General features: G+C 48.3%; 1 protein-coding gene across 1 annotated transcript in view; it reads left to right on the top strand.

Moving 5' to 3' along the window:
- Positions 1-19,619, top strand: part of VPS41 (VPS41 subunit of HOPS complex) — a 769,622-nt gene that overhangs the window by 558,900 nt on the left and 191,103 nt on the right. The gene's annotated exons all lie outside the window — the stretch shown is intronic.

The following is a 19,619-nucleotide window of genomic DNA, read 5'->3' as shown; positions in this document are numbered from 1 at the left end:
TAAGTCAAAGATATATTCGGGCATACACACGTTGACAAGTTCACTCGCTCAACCAGATAGGCCTTACCCATCCACATATGCCCCACCCAGACGGCATCTTCCGAGTTGCAATACACAAATGCATTTGGCCAGCTGCCAAATTTACATTGCTGAGGATCCCTCTGCTCTGCTGTTATCTTATCATATCTGATCATATTGAGCAATCTCAATATGTGTGTAGGAATTACTTTACCATTTCCTTGGTTCCCTTATTGTGACTTGGGCCTTGATTTAACTTTTTCTGCCAAATTTATACATGACCACCAAGCAGGCAGTAATTTATAATGCATTGGCAGGAACCACCGTCACAGCGGTTCCTGCCAGTGCATATCAGTGTTTGGTGCAGGGCCCCATCAGCAGTACGCTGCGCTGCACCAAACTGATTTCTTTTTTTATTTTCAAAAAGAAACTCCTGAAACAGGACTTTTTTCATGAAAATAAAAAAAGTTATGCTCTCCTCACCATGAGTGTCCTGTCCCATGGCAGAGAGAGCATTATTTGGGTTTTACTGTCCCTCACCACTGAGGTTTGCTGGTGGTGAGGGACAGTAAAAATAAAAAGGCTACATGTCCTTCCATCTTGATTGGGTGGGCAGACATGTAGCCATTTCTCTGATGACCCTCACTCTGTCAGGCCTTTGGAGAGTTTTGGCTATGGCAGTGATGGAGTAGTCACCTTAGTAGGCAAACCGAAGGTCCGGCTGCATTAAATCAAACGGGCGGACCTTTATGTTGGCATTATGCATAGTTCGTCACCAACATTTAAATCAGGCCCTTAGTTACAATATCTGTCCTTGCGTTGAACATGTGACTTCCGTGCCCAGCGATCTGTGTAACACAGTCGAACATCTTGTAATATATGACTTGATGCATTTTTTGCTTTTTTCTGGTATGGCTTCTTGGAGACTCCCATGGTGTGCTACAAATGCACATTCTTAAGGATCCTATCTTCCACATATGACCTTTTTCGTGTACCTTAATTACAACTACACACTTCTAAGGTGCTTCTCACATATCCCACTGGCCATTTTATCCAAAGTTGGGTGAATATGGAATTTAGGAATTGCATAAACAGTGGACTTTACCAGTCATTTTTTAAAACCTTTAGTTATGAGTTTTTATATTTCAACACAGCAGAGAGTGCATTGGAACAGGTGCCAGTACCACATTATGAAACTTAGGGGCACAACCACCAGTCCACCATATCGGAATAATCATTTCAGTTGCCAAGATGAGAAGCAAATTCTAAACACCATGGATTCAAACAAATCTCACTTGGCAATATCAGCTCTCTTACATACAGCGAGGTTGTATCTCCTCACTACTCTGGGTCCACCAGCCCAGAGTCTTGCATCCATATCATTATGTTCATTAAAGGAATCCAACATTGCCCCCCAGGCCAACAAATCCTCAGTAGCCTTGCCATCAGTATGAGAGAGCCTTGTATCTTGTTCCTCAGCGACTCCCCATCCCAGCACATCTTTAACCCACAAGACCTCACTCGGGGCTCGTGATCCCATCCATCCCATTGCTATTCTACACTTCGCAAGATGCAATGCCATTTGATCAATCAATCAGTACTTCTATAGCGCAGCTTGTCGCCCATAGGGTCTCAAGGCACTGTTGCTGGCATGCTACTCACTTGAATAGCCAGGTCTTGAGGTCCTTCATGAACTGCTTCAATGATGCTGTCTGTCTGAGTTTGAGTGTTAGCGTGTTCCATGTCCAGGCTGCGAGGTAGGAGAAGGATCTTCCCCCTGGTGGAGGAGATTTATGAGATCTTGCATCCCTTGGACTGCTGTATCCCTCCCAACAGGCATCACATTGAAATCTATACCTACTGCTGTAGGGATGTGGGTTAGCACTGCCTCCCAGAACTCATGGACCTCCACACAGTGCCAGACGAGATGCAGGAATTTGGCCTCCTCCTCTCCACAATGGGCACAGCTCACGATCCTATTAGTATCAATACAGTTGAGTCTGGCCGGTGTTATGTATTTACATTGCATGTAATTGAAGTGGAGTAGTTTAAACCGATTATTACTGGATACTGCTTTCACTAGACTGCATGTACAACTCCAATCTGAGTCCTCAATAGGTTCTCTTAGATCTGCCTCCCAAGGCAACCCTTGCCTTCTATTCCCTGTTTGTTTGATGCCCTCTGAGAGCTCTGTGGAATAGAAGATGAGGTGTATACCCTCCCCCCATCGATCCAAACCCTCCCAGAGTTTCTGAGGAAGGGCCGCCGGGTATGTGTACCAAAGTTTTTACAGTATTGTCCAATTTAGCAAATTGCAAGAAATGTCCCTCTCCCACATCAATTTTAGCCATCTGTTAGCCACCTGGCAGCATGTTGGAGATGTGTCGCATAATAATACACATACGTCTGGGGTGGTTAGGCCAACCTCTTCCTATCAGTCTCTTTCAAGACTGATAGGGTCACCCTGCTGCTTTTCCCCACCCACACCAATGACAAGTAGACAATCCAGGATCTGAAAGAATTTTTCAGGTTTCACTAATCTTGACAGAAATAAGAGGGATTTGTTGCCATGTCTAATGTCTGTCAAAAGTCAGTGGTCTCCTCAGTTCGATTAATGTTTTACCCTCTCATAAAAGAGCAGGTTGTGTATGTAGTCCTGAAGGTATGTGGGCTTATAAATTGAATTCTGTCAACAAAGCATGATTTGAGGTGAGGCACAGGTGTCGGATAGTCCCTTTCTGATTGGGACCAGGGGTCGATAGGAGTGTGAGTTTCATGAGGCACAGGTTCCTTGAAGAGTAAGGATTTTAGCTCCTTACTACAGTAGAGAAACAGTGATACCAGTTTAATTTGTGGCTAGGCCTAGCGTATGTGTTTTCCCTGCTCTTCTTTTGCACTTACATTCTAAACAAGACAAAGAAGAACAGGAAATGAACCCGTGCACAAGTTCCTGCTTAAATGGGTAGTGTGATTTCCTGCATCAAAAATGAGGCAATGTCTAAATGAAAAAAAAAACAATTTTCTGCTTTGTTATGAAGGTGGGCCTCTGGCCCCTGACCATGAACCTCTAGGTCCCACTGATAGCAATAATATCACTGGGACCCTTGGATGATCCTTGGAAACTTATCCCTTGAATATCTTTTATGGTTACTACCTGGCCTATACAGTTTTTTCAGTCATTCCATAGTCTAGATTTTGGATTTGGTTTGGGGGAGCAAGAATGTTTTCAAGCCACTCATCCATACAGATCTCTCAGGTAAGAACCAAAAAACTACTTCTTGCTGCAGAACTATGAGTCATTCCACACACTCACCACCTGGGGAGATTTTGCTCTATCATCTATTCTAAAGGTGAGGAATCTGTGGTTAGAAGTTTCCATTAGAAGAACTACTTACTTACCGTTGGTAATACTCTTTCTGGCATATTCCTCACCCGCCCTTTTGCCTCTTTTCCATCTAAAAAGGCCCTAAATTAGAGACTTGAACTCCGGTACAGCTAATTGGCTCATTGGCTCCTTGTCCAAGGGTGTCAAGGAAGAAACTGATGTCAATGAGCATGCGTGGCGCACATATGCAGCTCCAGCCATCGTTCCTGGGCAGGACGGGATTAAATCTGAGCCCCACAACACCATTTACCAATGTGCAGGGGCTATGTTGAAAAATCTGCGAAATCCAGTCTGGCACCAGGGGAATTCGGAAAGGTGAGGAATCTGCAGTTAGAGTATCCATCAGAAAGAGCATTACTGAAGGTAAGTAACTTGTTCAATTAAACACAGTGTTTCATGTACAGGAAATATTTCAGTGGAAAATATTTTGCAAATGGCGTTTCATTTCATAAGGACTTTGTGTTTTTTTAGGGAAATTCACTGTTATGTTTCACCTCTGACTGAATGTTATTTTGTGGCAAAATGTATTTTAAAGCTACATAACATGCAGCAATAACAAAATGTTTTAGGGTTCATCATCGTCAAGGATTTGCCATTGGCACTGCAAACAATTAGAAGCATTGTCGAAGTCAGTAGGTCTGTCTTGCATATCTGATAGAGACTTCTAGCCGCAGATTCCTTAACATAGAATATTCCCCAGGCGTCAGACTGGATTTGGAAATTTTCGATCAGTGCCCATGCACGCAGGTAGGTGGTGGTGTTCGGTTGCATGTCAGTGTCGTCCACACCGGATGTAATGTGCGTGGTGCCTACATAAGAGTCATTCCAGTGCGTTGATGTCAGTTCTTTTTCTTTCTGCGCCAGTCAGTGCAAATCTGGAGAGAGCTATCCGCAGTCTATTTTGATAGACTTTTTCTCAACTTTTTGCTGAGGCCTTTTTCGAGATTTTATCTTCTGGTGTGTTAGAGATGTCTCCCAAGACTATCCTTGTGGTGTCTGTCAAAGGCAGATATCTGTGACAGACCCGGACCTGGTTTGCCTTTGGTCTTTGGAGCGAGACCACAACTTCAAGACCTGCGACTATTGATGCAACATGAACCGCAAGGCACCGAGGGAACGGTCCCTCAAGTTCCTTGCCTCCTGATGTCAGATAACCCCACTAGGCTGTTGTTCCTGGTTGCAGAGAAGGTCCTAGGTCCATTCTCAGTGGTCGGCATCTTAATCCTGATCATTGGGTAAGTCAAATAAAAAGAGGTCAAAGAAGACAAAGCGCTCTTCGACTTCTCTGCACCGGTCTAAGTCATCAGATGTGGCGCAGGAGCATTGGGACTTTCAGCTTCACTCCATGGAGCTTGTGCCCAGGTCATCCCCGCGCCTCCCAGAGCTTACCAGAGCAACCCCAGCCAACTCAAGGAGTTTTATGAGGCTATGCACCTCATATTTGGGCGGCTGGACCCCTCTGGACTGCCTTCAGGCCCCACACGTAAGAGAGGGGCCCTTGCTGCTTCCCTACCTGCAGGTTCTATGTTGGCTCTAGTTGGGCCCCTTGGATCCAGTGCTGGATCCAGAGTGGCACTACCCATGAGACCACAACTTTCCCCAGCACCTGCTCCAGTGCTGTCGCACCGGACACCCTATAGCAATGCAGGCCCCATTGTTATACCGGAGACAGAGATGGTTGTTGCCCAATGCTAACTCTGGCACCGACCGGTATCATGCCTTCCAAGTCAGAACCAGTGCAGTTTTCTTTTGACAGGTTTGGAGTAGGTGATGATTGGGAGGGGTCAGAGGATCCTTATGATTACGATCATCCTTTTGGTAATACAGAGGACAACTTGTATGGGGAATTGGCGGATGCCAGTGTCTGGACACCTCTCCGGACACTGGACTTGTTTCTCCTCCTACCGTGGCTACAGAGAAGGGTGCTTCATTCACAATGGCGGTGCAGAGGACAGCTGAGGTCCTGGACCTTCAGTTGCCCACAGTGGCAGACAAGGTGATTCAGCCCGGAGTCCCCCTTTCAGAAACCTTACTTCCATTCAATGAAGCCCTTACATATGTCCTTCTTGTGGCATGGTCCGAGCCCTGCAAAGCAGCTCCTGTGCAGAGGACAATTGCCTGCCGCCTTCGCCCCTTTCCCGGGGACCCCAGTTTCCTCACCCAGCACCCCAACCTGGAGAGCCTCATGGTACTAGCCTCCACTTCTAGGATCAATCCCCCCCGTTCCCTACCATTCCACCAGACAGGGAATCCAAAAGGCTGGTTACTTTTTGTAAGAGGAAGTGCTGCTGTCGATAAACACTGTGTGCCTTTTGGGCTGATGCCAACACACTGTATAGGATTCTGTTGCCCAAGTACTGCCCATGGTCTCAGAGGAGGCCAGAGCCATAGTCACTCAAGCAATTGCTGATGGGCGACATGCAGCAAAGTTCACCATCAGATGTAGACTTGACACAACTGACTTGCTGGACAGATGGATTTAATTATCAGTGGCACTGAGACTCCATGCCTGACTGAGAATAACTGACTTCTTGGTGGTTGTCCAAGCTTCACTCATGGACATGCCCTTTGGTGGATCTTGCTTCTTTGATGAGAAGACAAACTTAACTCTGAAGTGTTATAAGGATACCAGAGCTACATCCAGGTCCTTGGGACTATCCATGGCCCCTCACCAAACCTAGTCTGCCTTTTATCACTTCCTTGGCTACAGTAGGCCCTACCAACCTTGTCCTTTCCCATCCAGCCTCCAAGTCCAACAGGGGTCCCAGCCCTTTTGTGGCCATGGACACGGTTCCCACAGATCCCGTGAGACCACCAGCCAGAGGGTGAGTCAGTTCACTCTCCCCACGCCCCCCTAGTAGCCTCAAAACCCCTTTAGGTTGCCCTTATACAGGCAGTAGAATACCCAGTGGAAACCAGGATCTGCAATCACCTGTCCCACTGAAAGTCCATAAGAGGGTTTTGCAAATCATTCGGAAGGGCTGCTCCATCACTTTCCTGAACCCCCCCCAACCATGTCATTCACTTTGTAAGGCTGACGAAGGACCAGCTGTCGTTCCTCCGTCTAAAAGTGTTGGCTCTTGAGGTCAGACAATCCATTGAGAGGGTTCCAGCTTCAGAAGTAGGTTGTGGTTGGTCTTCATGCTACTTTCTGGTGCCTAAACAGGATGGAGGCCTTCTTCCTATCTTAGACTTGCACCTTCTCAACTATTTTCTGAAAAAGGAGAAGTTCAGAGTGCTCATCGTATCTCAGGTCCTGTTTGCCCTGGACCCTGGGGACTAAATTATGACATTGAACTTTCAGGATATATATACATCCCTGTCCTGCCAGCCCACAGGCACTACCTGCAGTTCATGGTCGGCCAAGAGCACTTCTAGTTTTCCATGATCCCCCTTGGCCTCACCAGCGCCTCTCAGGTGTTCACAAACGTGATGGCGGTGATCACTGCATATCTGCGGAGGTCAGGAGTTCCAGTCTTCCCCTACTTTGACGACGGACTCAACCCAGGCAGTCATCTGCCACTTCCAGACTACGGCAGACTCCCTAAATTTGTTGGGGTTCATTATGAACATGCTGAATTCTCTCTCACACCCTCCCGTTCTTCAGGGCCGTTCAGGACACAGTGCAGTTTCAGGCCTATCCTCCTGAATGGTGAGTCCAGGATATTAGGGCAATGATGCCAATGTTTCAGCCTCTATCCTGGATTTCGGTGAGACTTCCTCTGAGGCTGTTGGGCCTCATGGCCTCCTCCATCCTTCTTGTAACACATGCCAGTTAGCATATGCAGGCTCTGCAGTGGAACCTGAAGTTCCAGTGGGCACGACATCAGGGGAATCTCTCTGACCTCGTCCAGATCTTGTAGGGAACTTCAAAAGACCTGAATCAGTGGCTGACGAATCGTGTACTGACAGATGAACCCCTCCGAGGCTGAGGCAGCAATCTGAAAGAAGTGGCGATCACAGGACTGTGGTCTCCGGTGAAGTCTGGGTTTTACATCAGCCTGCTGGAGCTCCGGGTGATCAGATTGGCATTCAAAGCTTTTCTTCCTTTGATCAAGGGAAGGCTAGTGTAGGAAGGTGGCTCTGTATATACTATCCCAAAGTGAGAGATAGTTTGCACAGAGCCCAAGGGTTCCCCTTAGAGGTTGATAGTGGCAAAATTAGATAATACTAATGCTCTATTTTGTGATAGTGTTTCGAGCAGTAGGCTTATCAGAGGGTAGTGTTAAGCATTTGTTGCACACACACAGGCAATAAATGAGGAACACACACTCAAAGACTTAACTCCAGGCCAATAGGTTTTTATATAGAAAAATATATTTTCTTAATTTATTTTAGAACCACAAGATTCAAGATTTGAGGTAAGTATATAAAATGCAAGGTACTTCACACAGGTAAGTATAGAACTTTGATTTAAAACAGTAGTACACACACTTTTGGTTAAGATGGCAAATAGCTATTTTAAAAGTGGACACAGTGCAAAAATCAACAGTTCCTGGGGGAGGTAAGTTTTGGTTAGTTTCTCAGGTAAGTAAAGCACTTTCATAGTCAGTCTCCTGGGCATAGGCAGCCCACCATTGGGGGTTCAAGGCAACCCCAAAGCCACAGCTCCAGCAACACAGGGCCGGTCAGGTACAGAGGTCAAAGGAGGGCCCAAAACACATAGGCGCCTATGAAGATCAGGGGTGCTCCGGTTCCAGTCTGCTAGCAGGTAAGTACCTGTGTCCTCGGGGAGCAGACCAGGGGGGTTTTGTAGAGCACTGCGGGGACACACACAAGCACACAAAACACACCCTCAGCGGCACAGGGGCGGTAGGATGCAGTGTGCAAAGTAGGCGTCGTGTTTGCTATTGAATGCAATAGAGGGACCCGGGGGTCACTCTGGTGATGCAGGCAGGGAACAGGGGGGGCTTCTCGGGCCAGCCACCGACTGGGCTAGGATGAGGGCCGCCTGCTTTCACTCCTGCACTGGTAGGTGGTTCCTTTCGGTCCTGGGGGCTGCGGGTGCAGTGCTTGGTCCAGGCGTCGGGTTCCTTTGTTACCAGGCAGTCGCGGTCAGGGGTATCCTCTGGATCCACTATGCATGCGTCGTTGTGGGGTGCAGGGAGGTCGACTCAGGTGTCCACGTCGTGGGAGTCGCCTGGGAGCCCTCTCTGCAGTGTTGGTTGTCCTGGACTCAAGACGTGGGCATCGGGTGCAGAGTGTGAAGACTCACGCTTCTGGCAGGAAGTGAGAGTCTCTTTAAAGTTGCTTCTTTGTTGCAAGTTTGTTGCTGTTTCTGAACAGTGCCGCTTTTCTCAGGAGGTTCTTGGTCCTTTGGGTGCAGAGCAGTCCTCTGAGTCCTCAGAGGTCGCTGGTTCTGCTGGATGCATAGCTGTGCAGGTTCTTTGAGTCTGTAGACAGGCCGGTAGGGCTGGGGCCAAGTCAGTTGTTGTCTCTGTCATCTCTGCGGGGCTTTTAGGTCAGCAGTCCTTCTTCTTCTTGTAGGTTGAAGGAATCTGATTTCCTGGGTTCAGGGTCGCACCTAAACACTCAATTTAGGGGGGTGTTTAGGTCTGGGGGCAGTAGCCAATGGCTACTGCCCTGGAGGGTGGCTACACCCTCTTTGTGCCTCCTCTCTGTGGGAAGGGGAGCACATCCCTAATCCTATTGGGGGGAATCCTCCAAAACAAGATGGAGGATTTCCTAAGGCAGGGATCACCTCAGCTGGACAACTTAGGGGCTGTCCTGACTGATGGGTGACTCCTTGTTTTTCTCATTATCTCCTCCGGACTTGCCGCCAAAAGTGTGGGCTGTGTCCAGAGGGGCGGGCATCTCTACTAGCTGGAATGCCCTGGGGTGCTGTAACAACAGGCAAGAGCCTTTGACGCTCCCCACCAGGTGTTACATGTTCCTACAGGGGGGGGGGGTGAGAAGCACCTCCACCCAGTGCAGGCTTTGTTCCTGGCCTCAGAGTGACAAAGGCACTCACCCCATGTGGCCCGAAACTCGTTTGGTTGTGGCAGGCTGGCAGGAACTGGTCAGCCTAACACTAGGAGTCGGACTGGCATGCAGGAGGCATCTCTGAGATGCCCTCTGTGTGCATTTTGTAATAAATCCCACACTGGCATCAGTTTGCATTTATTGTGCTGAGAAGTTTGATACAAACTTCCCAGATTTCAGTGTAGCCATTATGGAACTGTGGAGTTCGTATTTGACAGACTCCCAGGCCATATACTTTTAATGGCTACCCTGCACTTACAATGTCTAAGGTTTGGCTTAGACACTGTAGGAGCATAGTGCTCATTGAACTATGCCCTCACCTGTGGTATAGTGCACCCTGCCTTAAGGTTGTAAGGCCTGCTAGAGGGGTGACTTACCCATGCCACAGGCAGTGGGTTGAGGGCATGGCACCCTGAGGAGAGTGCCATGTTGACTTAGTCATGTTCTCCCCACCAGCACACACAAGCTGTGAGGCAGTGTGCATATACTGAGTAAGGGGTCTCCAGGGTGGCATAATACATGCTGCAGCTCTTAGAGACCTTCCCTGGCCACAGGGGCCTTGGTACGAGGGGAACCAGTTTCAAGGGACTTATCTGTGTGGCTGGGCTGTGCTAATGGTGGGTTTAAAGGTACACTTTAGGGAAAGAACACTGGTGCTGGGGCCTGGTTAGCAGGGTGTAGGAGGCTGGCCTGGCTTGTAGTGGGTGCCAGGGGTACTTACACCTTGTGCCAGGTCCAGTTATCCCTTATTAGTGTAGAAGAGGTGTTTCTAGCAGCTTAGGCTGATAGAAGGTAGCTATGGCAAAGCAGCTTAGGCTGAACTAGGAGACATGTAAAGCTCCTACTATACCCCTGGTTCATATGCACAATATCATAAGAAAACACAATACACAGAAGTACTAAAAATAAAGGTACTTTATTTTTATGACAATATACCAGAAGTATCTCAGTGAGTACCCTCAGTATGAGGATAAGATATATACACAAGATATATGTACACAAACCAAAATTATGCAGGTAATAGCAAAAAGAAGTAATGCAAGCAATGTAAAGTTACACTAGATTGCAATAGGAACACATAGGTATAGGGGCAACACAAACCATATACTCCAAAAGTGGAATGCGAACCACGAATGGACCCCAAACCTATGTGAGCTTGTAGAGGGTTGCTGGGACTGTAAGAAAACAGTGTGGGTTAGAAAAAAAGCCCACCCAAGACCCTGAAAGGTAGGTGTAAAGTGCACCTACTACCCCCAGAGAGCACAGAAGTTGTGATAGGGGGATTCTACAGGAAGAACAAACACCAGCAATGCAACAACAGTGGATTTCCGGACCTGAGAACCTGTAAGACAAGGGGACCAAGTCCAATAGTCGCAACAGTGTCGAGAGTGGGCAGGAGCCCAGGAAATGCCAGCTGAGGGTGCAAGGAAGCTGCCACCGGTTGGAGGAAGCTTGGAGTTCTGCAAGAAAGAAGAGGACTAGGAACTTCCCCTTTGGAGGATGGATGTCCCACGTCGTGAAGAAGCTTGCAGAGGTGTTCCCACGCAGAAAGACCGCAAACAAGCCTTGCTAGCTGAAAGGGTCGCAGTTAGGGTTTTTGGATGCTGCTGTGGCCCAGGAGGGACCAGGATGTCGCCACTTGGATGAGGAGACAGAGGGGGCGCCCAGCAAGTCAGGGAGCCTTCACAGAAGCAGGCAGCACCCGCAGAAGTACCTGAACAGACACTTAAAAGAAAAGTGAACTGGAGTCCACCGGAAGTCACAAAAGGGAGTCCCACGACGCCGGAGGACAACTCAGAAGGTTGTGCACTGCAGGTTAGAGTGTCGGGGACCCAGGCTTGGCTGTGCACGAAGGAAATCCTGGAAGAGTGCATAGGAGCCGGAGCAGCTGCAAATCACCCGGTACCCAGCAATGCAGTCTAGCGTGGGGAGGCAAGGACTTACCTCCACCAAACTTGGACTGAAGAGTCACTGGACTGTGGGAGTCACTTGGACAGAGTTGCTGAGTTCCAGGGACCACGCTCGTCGTGCTGAGAGGGGACCCAGAGGACCGGTGTTGCGGTCTTTTGTTGCCTGCGGTTGCAGGGGGAAGATTCCGTCGACCCACAGGAGATTTCTTCAGAGCTCCTGGTGCAGAGAGGAGGCAGGCTACCCCCAGAGCATGCACCACCTGGAAACAGTCGAGAAAGCCGGCAGGATGAAGCAATACAAGGTTGCTAGTAGTCGTCTTGCTACTTTGTTGCGGTTTTGCAGGTGTCCTGAGCAGTCAGCGGTCGATCCTTTGGCAGAAGGTGAAGAGGGAGATGCAGAGGAACTCTGGTGAGCTCTTGCCTTCGTTATCTGGTGAGATCCCCAAAGCAGAGACCCTAAATAGCCTGAAAAGGAGGTTTGGCTACCTAGGAAGGAGGATTGGCTACCAAGAGAGGTAAGAGCCTATCAGAAGGAGCCTCTGACGTCACCTGCTGGCACTGGCCACTCAGAGCAGTCCAGTGTGCCACAAACACCTCTGTTTCCAAGATGGCAGAGGTCTGGGACACACTGGAGGAGCTCTGGGCACCTCCCCTGGGACGTGCAGGTCAGGGGAATGGTCACTCCCCTTTCCTTTGTCCAGTTCCGTGCCAGAGCAGGGCTGGGGGATCCCTGAACCGGTGTAGACTGGCTTATGCAGAGATGGGCACCATCTGTGCCCATCAAAGCATTTCCAGAGGCTGGGGGAGGCTACTCCTCCCCAGCCTTCACACCTATTTCCAAAGGGAGAGGGTGTTACACCCTCTCTCAGAGAAAGTCCTTTGTTCTGCCTTCCTGGACCCCAGGAGGGCAGAAACCTGTCTGAGGGGTTGGCAGCAGCAGCAGCTGCAGTGGAGACCCCGGAAAGGCAGTTTGGCAGTACCCGGGTTCTGTGCGAGAGACCCGGGGGACAATTCCATGATCTTAGACATGTTACATGGCCATGTTCGGAGTTACCATTGTGACGCTGTACATAGGTAGTGACCTATGTACAGTGAACGCGTGTAATGGTGTCCCCGCACTCACAAAGTCCGGGGAATTTGCCCTGAACGATGCGGGGGCACCTTGGCTAGTGCCAGGGTGCCCACACACTAAGTAACTTTGCACCCAACCTTCACTAGGTGAAGGTTACACATATAGGTGACTTATAAGTTACTTAAGTGCAGTGGTAAATGGCTGTGAAATAACGTGGACGTTATTTCACTCAGGCTGCAGTGGCAGGCCTGTGTAAGAATTGTCGGAGCTCCCTATGGGTGGCAAAAGAAATGCTGCAGCCCATAGGAGTCAATGAAGTCTTTATTCGATATTTCATCATAAAAGACATGCTACACGTCATAATACTTATAAAATTATCGGTGCTAACGATTAAAATACTAAATACAATATTTCATAAAAGCTACTAAGAACGTATTAAATCTATCTAATGCTTCATTTGTTAAATATTATAACATATAAAAAAAAAAGAAGAACATTACTTTAAAAACTCAGTTCTAAAGTTCAAGATAATTTACTTATCTAAAACATATAGCTGTTTTAGTAGTTCAGAACGAATTATCCATGCCCACCCCAGGAATTTGGCCACCCCTATTGCTATAGTAGGTGAAAGATCTGTTTTAAGGATCCTACAAGCAGTCTCGGCCGATTGTGTGCCCAGACTTTTGCATAGGGGTACCAACCACTTCTTCCTTGGGGCAGCATATAATGGACAGACAAAGAACAAATGGCTCACATTTTCCCGCATTTCAGTACACAATGGGCATTTATCTGGGCCTCCAGTGCCCCAGGTTGAGGTTAAACACCTTAAAGGTATTGAGCCCAATCTAACTTGGTGATATAATTTGCGGTCCAGAGGTTTTGTAATAACATCCCAGTACTTTTCAATTGCAGAGACATCTTTCACGTGTACAAAGGTTGTTGTAAGGGAACTACCTATAAGGGATGAGTGTCTTATGCCTACCACCCATTCCCAATATAGTTGTTTCAGCTCTTTTTTTGAAGGAAAAGTAGCTGAGTCTGGGTTGTGCCAAAGGGCACCTAGACCCATGGCACAAAGGGTGGTTCTAACACCCTTAAACCAACCAATCTTATCGGATCCTAGGGTGTCCCTTACCTCGAGGCATGCTTTCGCATATAATAACAGCTCTGGGGTAGACCACAACCTCCGCCAGAAGGCCAAGGGCCGAAATCTGGCTTGATCTTCCACCGGTTGGAGCCCAAGGTCAAAAAGGAGCGGGATACGTGGGGATGACCTCGGAAGACCAACCGCCCCTCTTGTAAATCTATTTTGGGCCAGCATCAGTCGGTCCAGATTGCTATAACCCCAAAGCTCTGCCCCATACAAGACTGAGGGAAGAATTTTTGACCCATAGATTTCCATAAGTGGGGACATCGGGCGGGTAAATGATCTTTTATATTCCTTTAGAAGGGCACCACCTAGTTGAACATGTTTAAGTGCTTGGATATCGATCTGAGGTTTCCAACTAAAATTATCACTAAAATGCACACCCAGATATGTAAATACATTAGTTTGCTCCAAAAAAGCACCACCCATTTTAACCCTTGCCACAGTTTGTGTTCGACCTCTTAGTACCATGAATTTTGTTTTAGAAACATTTACTTCTAGCTCATGCTCGTCACAAAATAACTCAAATCTGAGTAGGGCCTGCTGGAGCCCTTGCCTTGTCTTTGATAATAACAAGGTATCATCCGCGAACATGAGCAATGGTACTTTCATTCCCGCTATCTGGGGAGCATCCGTGGGATGTGTTGCAAAATATTTGGTAACCCCGTTAATAAACAGGGAAAACAAAGTGGGAGCCAGGACGCATCCTTGTCTAACACCTTTCAAAACATGGAACCTGTCCGTAACCTCGCCAGGCTTACCCCAGCGGACTTGGGCATAAGTGTGTGCATGAAGATTAATTAAGAGTCACACTAGAGCCCTGGGCATTCCCTGTTCCAGTATGCAATCCCATAATTTAGACCTAGGGACCAAATCGAATGCAGATCTTAGATCCACAAAAGCTGCATACAACTTGCCCTTACCCCAAAAAACTGTTTTCCAATATAAAAGGGCAAAACGAAAGGCTTGATCAAGGGTGATTACATGAGGTCTAAAACCCGCCTGCAACGGAGTCAAAATATCTGAGTCTGTTATCCATTCCTGTATCCTCCCTAAAATGAGGCGCGCTATGATTTTTTGGATCGCATCAATAAGGCTGATGGGCCGGTAATTTGAGGGTACTGAGCGATCGCCTTTCTTGTGTATAGGAAGGATTTCTGCCCCATACCATGAGTCAGGAATTTTAGCGCCTGCTGCAACTGCATTCACCAGATGGAGTATATAAGGTACCCACAGGTCCTGGTCTTCCAAAAAAATGTCAGCTGGAATACCATCAGGGCCAGGGGCCCTCCCTTTGGGAATGTTTTGCAGGCAATTGATAACTTCAGTAACTGAGAATATTAACGGCTCGACGGGCTCAAGACAGTAGGGTATAGTCACTTCAACTGTATGACACTTAAACTGATCCTCAAAATTTTTTACCCACTGATGATTAGAGACAGATGCTGGGCTATAGTGGGCGTCCTGCGAGATACCCCATTTTATGAGGTACCAAAACTGTTGCATATTGCGTTTATCACAGGCTTCTGACAGCATAAGCCAGCGTTCCTCGTCCCACTTTTGTTTTGCTTTGCGTTTTGCCTCATTATAGAGTTTTCTACAAGATCTAATCTGGCTATGATTTTTGTTTTTAATAGCCTCAAAGAGAACTCTTTTTGTCTTGCTACACTCTTTATCAAACCAGGTAGTGGATGAGTATTTCTTGGTCCTGGGTTATTTAGGGATAAATTTGATGAACAACTTTTTAAGTTCCTGAAACAAGTCAGAATAGGTACGTATAAGTTTGCTGTTAATCTCGTCCTGTGAGCCACAATTGTTTAAAAGCTCCACAGAACTAGACACTAAGGTTCTTATCGCCCTGCGGGCCCCAGCGTCCACAGCTATTTTGGGCCAACGTACCCTGCGCATATCATTGCTCACAATGACCTCTTTATCTGTAATATTAGGACCACTGCCCTCAGACCTCTGAAAGCTGGAATCCATTAAGGTCAAAACTAGCGGGTCATGGTCGCTCTCTGGGCGTTCCGTAACTAGCATATCAAGAACTGCAAACCACTGCCTTACATCGACCAAAATATAGTTGATACGACTACTGTGTCTGCCGTTGTTGAACGTGTGCCTGCCCTTCCTATCTGACTTGACCCTTCCATTAACAGCTCTTAGACCCATATCCAGGCATAGCCCCTTGATATAGGTGGCTGAGCTCGACCACTTAGCAATCGGAGGTATCTCGAGTTGGGGAATACCCCAGGATAGATCCTCATCCTCGGTGAGCGGGCCGTCCTCAGTACCCAAAGGCTCAAAACATGTATTAAAATCCCCCATCACAATCTTGTGGCCATCGGTCGTTGTTCCTGATAGAATGTCATCCAACAGGAGGAGGGTCGGAGAAACCCTTCCTCCCTGGAGGCCCCTGACATAAATATTAACCAACAGGATATTTATACCTTAGTTGGACTTTATCTTTAAGGCAATTATGTCTGGACTATCAATTGTCACTTCTTCAACTCTTACACCCGCACTTTGGTGGACCCAAATTGTAAGACCTCCAACAGGACGCCCTTTCTGGCCTCTAGTTGCTGGCTTGCTAAAGTTCAGATACCCCACCCGAAATATCGGTGTGATAGCCCATGTTTCCTGGAATGCAATTATATCGCCCTGATCTATGAAGTCCCTCCAATCAGGAATGCACTGGCTGGACTCCAGACCGGCTATATTCCCGGATATATACCTTGATAACATATCGACAGGCTCGGCTAAAGCAGAGGGTGAGTCCGTGCTAACATTGGGTAATGCAGACAATGTACCAACAGGGGTAGTGTCAGGATTATTACTTTGGTCTGTGGCAATAGCCTTCCAACTTATATCTTCTATGTGGGGGGATTTTAATAAAGTTATATTAACTATTTCTTCTCTACCGATCAGTCAATCATTCTCATCTAGGCAGGATAACGGCCCATATCTCCCGGCAGTGATCAAGGGTTCAATGCTTTCTGGTGCGAACCAACCCCTGGAAGGGTTAATGACATTTTTGTTAATCTGGGAGGGCACCTTCACCTCGGGATACACCATAGGGATCTCCTGGAACCCCAATACCCTGGGTACCACAGTACCATATACTAGGGAATTATATGGGTGTACCAGTATGCCAATGTGAATTGGTAAATTTAGTCACTAGCCTGTTAGTGACAAATTTGAAAAGCAGAGAGAGCATAACTACTGAGGTTCTGGTTAGCAGAGCCTCAGTGAGACAGTTAGGCATCCCACAGGGAACACATACATATAGGCCACAAACTTATGAGCACTGGGGTCCTGGCTAGCAGGGTCCCAGTGACACATAACAAACATACTGACAACATAGGGTTTTCACTATGAACACTGGGCCCTGGCTGGCAGGATCCCAGTGAGACAGTGAAAACACCCTGACATATACTCACAAACAGGCCAAAAGTGGGGGTAACAAGGCTAGAAAGAGGCTACTTTTTCACACAGGGTCCGAGCACACTTTCAGTCATAACTGGCATCAACAAAAGGCCTAAGGTTCGGGGTTCCCTAGTGCAAGTGTTCATGGACAACACCACCGCCATGTGGTACTGCAACAAACAGGGTGGGATCGTGAACCATTTGTCAAGAGACCCTGCACCTCTGTACATGGCCGGAACACTAGGGCGTTTCCCTGGTGGTTCAACTCCTGGAGGGCTCTCTGAATGCCAAAGCAAACAAACTCAGCTGTTGATGCCTAGCGGATCACAAATGACATCTCCACACCATGCAAAGTCTCATTCAAGAGGGGGGAGAGCTTTGGTTAGATTGGTTAGCTACCACCGAGAACGTGCCGTCTCAGCAGTTCTGCATGCTGGAGTTTCCAAGAAGGTCCTTGCTCTAAGGTCCTCTTTTCATCTCGAGTGGACCTCCTGTATGCTTTTCTTCGATACCACTCTTGCCCAAAGTTCCCAAGAAGGTCAGGAATGACTGGGCCCAAATCATTATTTTGGCTCTGGTTTGAGCACGAAGAGTTTGGTATCCCAAGCTTCTGAGCATGAGCATCGGTCCTCCGATCGGACTACCCCTTTGGGAGGATCTTCTGTCGCAGCAGCAGGAGAGGGTTCTGAACCTGCACTTGCACAGTCTCCACCTTCAGGCATGGAGATTGAGGTGACATTCGACAGCTTTCAAACTTCCTCCTGAAGGAAGTCATTCTGGCAGGCAGGAGTCCTCCTCCAAGACGTTATACGCCTGCCATTGGGACCAATTTGTGGCATGGTGTACATCCAGAAACATTGACCCTCTTTCTGCACCCGTATACCAGGCTCAGCTATTTGTTCTTTCTTTGGCCCTGCAGGGCATTGCTCTGGGCCCTGTTAAAGACCATCTGTCTTCTATTTCGGCATTCTTGTGGTTGCTAGACCAACCCCCTTTGTTCAAGTCATCCATTGTGTCTAGGTTCCTGAGAGGACTACAACACGTTTCCTCGGAAGCTATTCATTATGCCTGAGTGGAATCTTAACCTCATCCTTTCCATCCTCACGTGCGCTTCCTTTGAGCTCTTACACAACTGGCCACTTTGTTTCTGACCATGAAAATGTCCTTTCTAGTGGCCATAACATTGGCCAGGAGGGTCAGCGAACTGCCTTAGCTCACTCTACAACCTCCTGTCTGATAGAGACTTCTAGTCGCAGATTCCTTGCCTTAGAATTTCCCCCAGACGTCAGTCTGGATCTGGATATTTTTCTTTGAGCAGTACCCTTGCGCGCCGTTACATGGCGTCTGTTGACTCTGCATCAGTCATTGGTATCGTATATAGGCGCCACCCAGATGTGCTGACGTCAGTTCTTTTCTTTCCACTGCAGTCTACGCACAGATCCGTAGAGAGATACCCATACAGTCATTTTTTGACTGGCCTTTTGACTTTTTGTCTGGTACTTCAAGCCCTGTGACTCCTTCCACCGCATGACGTCGGTGACAGATCTGCACCTGGTGTGTTTGTGGTGCTTGGAACGCGACCACAACCTGAAGTCTGTCTCCAACTGCCGGGCCATGAACCTGAGGGCTTTGAGGGAGCAATCCCTAAAGCTGCTTGCAGCCCGGCATCCGGCTCCGCATCGCTCCCAGTCTCGGTTGAGAAAAAGATCCTGAGACCGCTTGAGGAGCCATCACCGCTCCTTCTTGTTCCACTCCAAATCGTTGTGTCATTCAGGTAAGCATAAGAAGAAGTCAAAGAAGCTCAAGCGTTCTTTGACTTTATCCCGTCGATTGGGCAACTCAGAAGAAGGAGCCTCCTCGCTCTAGGCCTCCATTTTCAGAGTCTACTTCTGAGTCAGCTCCATGCCTCCCCGAGTTTCCGGGAGCCACCTCAGCCCATCTATCGGAATTTTATGAGGCCATGCGCCTCATTTTTGGGCAGCCTGGCCTTGTCAGGGAGTCTTCGGGCCCTGCAGGTTTGGAGGGGGCACCTTTGGGTTCAACACTGGCTGCTTTGGCCTCAGCTCTGAGAGGCAATCAATCAGTACATTTGTAGAGCGCGCTACTCACCAGTGAGGGTCTCAAGGCGCTTGACGGGGGACGGGTGGGGGGAGCTGCTACTGCTCGAACAGCCAGGTCTTGAGGTGTCTTATGAAGGTCAATAGGTCCTTGGTCTGTCGTAAGTGGTTGGGGAGGGTGTTCCAGGTCTTGGCTGCGAGGTGGGAGAATGATCTGCCGCCAGCTGTTGTCCTGTGGATGCGTGGGATGGTGGCGAGGGCGAGGTCGGTGTAGCGGAACTGTCGGTTCGGGTGTAGAAGGTGAGTCGATCATTGAGGTATACTGGTCTAGCGTTGTGGAGTGCTTTGTGGGCGTGGGTGAGGAGCTTGAATGTGATCCTTTTGTTGACGGGGAACCAGTGTAGGTCTCTCAGGTGGGCTGTGATGTGGCTGTAGCAGGGGATGTCGAGGATGAGGTGTGCGTAGGCATTCTGTATTTGTTTCAGTCTTTTCTGGAGATTGGCTGTGGTTCCCGCGTAGAGAGTGTTGCCGCTCTCCAGTCTGCTGCTGACGAGGGCCTGGGTGACCGTCCTTCTGGTTTCGGTAGGGATCCACCTGTAGATCTTGCAGAGCATGCAGGAGGTTG

Source organism: Pleurodeles waltl, chromosome 2_1 (genome assembly GCF_031143425.1).
Source record: "Pleurodeles waltl isolate 20211129_DDA chromosome 2_1, aPleWal1.hap1.20221129, whole genome shotgun sequence".
Classification (NCBI taxonomy): domain Eukaryota; kingdom Metazoa; phylum Chordata; class Amphibia; order Caudata; family Salamandridae; genus Pleurodeles; species Pleurodeles waltl.
This window is presented reverse-complemented; position numbering and strand designations above follow the sequence as displayed.